This window comes from Rhineura floridana, chromosome 5 (genome assembly GCF_030035675.1).
Source record: "Rhineura floridana isolate rRhiFlo1 chromosome 5, rRhiFlo1.hap2, whole genome shotgun sequence".
NCBI lineage: Eukaryota > Metazoa > Chordata > Lepidosauria > Squamata > Rhineuridae > Rhineura > Rhineura floridana.
The window spans coordinates 142,000,724-142,002,668 of NC_084484.1; the positions used below are offsets into that span (position 1 = coordinate 142,000,724).

At 34.7% G+C, this 1,945-nt stretch overlaps 1 long non-coding RNA gene across 1 annotated transcript; it reads right to left on the reverse strand.

Annotated features, from left to right (window-relative positions):
* Positions 1-721: 721 nt before the first annotated feature.
* Positions 722-1,305, reverse strand: LOC133385951 (uncharacterized). Its single transcript, XR_009763031.1, has 3 exons — positions 1,245-1,305; positions 1,098-1,158; positions 722-986 (listed from the first exon to the last, which is right to left on the reverse strand). It is a non-coding gene; the product is annotated as an uncharacterized LOC133385951 (long non-coding RNA).
* Positions 1,306-1,945: the final 640 nt, after the last annotated feature.

Below are 1,945 nucleotides of genomic sequence, written 5' to 3' on the forward strand. Positions count from 1 at the left end.
TGCCTTCACCATCATATGACACTGGTCAATAAAAAGGCTTTGAAATTAATAAAAAATAAATTTGACACAGATTTCCAGGATGGATAATGACAGAAAGGTTAGATTCTCTGTAGAAACAGTAGTAACACAGAAAAGAAGCAAAGCAAGAACACCACTAACAAACATACAAAAAATGTAAATCTCCATCTTTGGAGATGTAGTCCTAATTGCAGGTGTTGCCACCACTCACCATATGCTCAGAGGCACGTTACACAGGAAGTGGATTGGACTGTGAAAGACAGTTACCAGGCTTTCTCTAGACCATTCTAAAAACACTCAAAGCAAAAACTTCTGCTAGCTTCCAGGAAGGGGGGGGGAGGCTCTCCTGAAGAGTTTCAATGACAAAAGGGTCTTCCTGGTCCATTCACCAGTTGCTCGGCAACTGATAGACCCATTATCCTACCTGGCCACCCTATTTGTTTAACGAAAGAAATTCATCTGGCCAGCAGAGCCAGCCCCAAGGCACAGGATTCCAAATCAGAGGCTGGAAAAGGGACCCACAGGAATCATCCATTCCAACCCCCATGCTCATAACAATATTGAAGCACTTTCATTAGCCATGTATCCCTTCATTTTGTCACATCTTAACAGCATGTGTCTTACAGAAAATTAGGGTATGTGGTCATTACAATTCCAATTTATGCAAAAACATTTTTTTTATATTTATTTAAAAAAGGTTTTTTAATACATACAATAACAAACACTAAATTCGCACATATATGGTTTGTAAAGAGACAGGAAGAGTATCTCCTGAATCAAAAGTGTCTAAGTCTTTAGTCCATACTCATGAATGAATACATACATAGCTGCTATAGTGCTTTTTATATAAACTGCTGGTACTCTTGCTTGTAGGCTTTAAATCTGTATCTCAATGGAGCAAGATGCGTATATTATGGCCAGACGTGTTTCAACTTGTGTGTCTTTCTCAATGGCCTTTCAAGCATATACTATACAGAATAAAAAAGTACATTATATATTCATAGAGCTTCAATTTATATGACTAATTTAATTAAAAATTATTACCTACAATTTCTTAAGGGATAGTGGAAAACACTTACTTAACAGATTTTCACTTGCATGAAAAGTAATAGGTGCAGGATAGATGCATTTCCATTAGTTCTGTAGCCAAAGTAAATTACAATTAATTTGCAATATAGGAATAGATCTTTTCATTCCCATTAATAATTATTTCTTAAATTGCTTACCATTTTTTATCCAGTTCCTATGGACAGTTTTTATCAGCAGCATTCATGTAGAAAACCCCTCAAAATACATGGGGGTTGAATGCAAATGCCTGCTCAAGGTATTTAAAAGGACTACTTGTTAAGTGAATTCAGCTGTAGAAATTATCTTAAAGTGATATCATAAAAAATTGCTCTTGTTGGTTTCCAAATATCCCATAAGATTACTTGATAATCCATAATTATGTAATAACTCGGCATGAAAACCATACAGTACCACCTTAACTTTAAAACAAATACATAATTAATATACATATACTGAATTAGTGGATCTCATTATCCAATTTGTTACTGACATATGCTAAAACTATTGTTATAAATCTTTATTAAAAAGAGAATACATGCATAGCCTGATATTGTATTGATACCTATATTCTGTTTTCATATTAGATGTCATAAAACTGGGAGCCAATTCATATCTTCATTCAGGCCTTTTGGGGCCATGGTTTTTAAAGTGTATGTCCAAAAAAGTTCTCTCTTCTTTAGTTTAGTTTCTAATGCTGTTCCTGTTCCTGTAGCCTTTTCCATAACCCAGAATTTGACATCCTTTTCTGTATGTCCATGGCTAATGAAATGTTTGACAAGGGGTGCATGTTGTCTTTTGTTCTTAATACAACTTTTATGCTCACAGATTCTCATTTTAATCTTCCTCATTGTCATGCCTA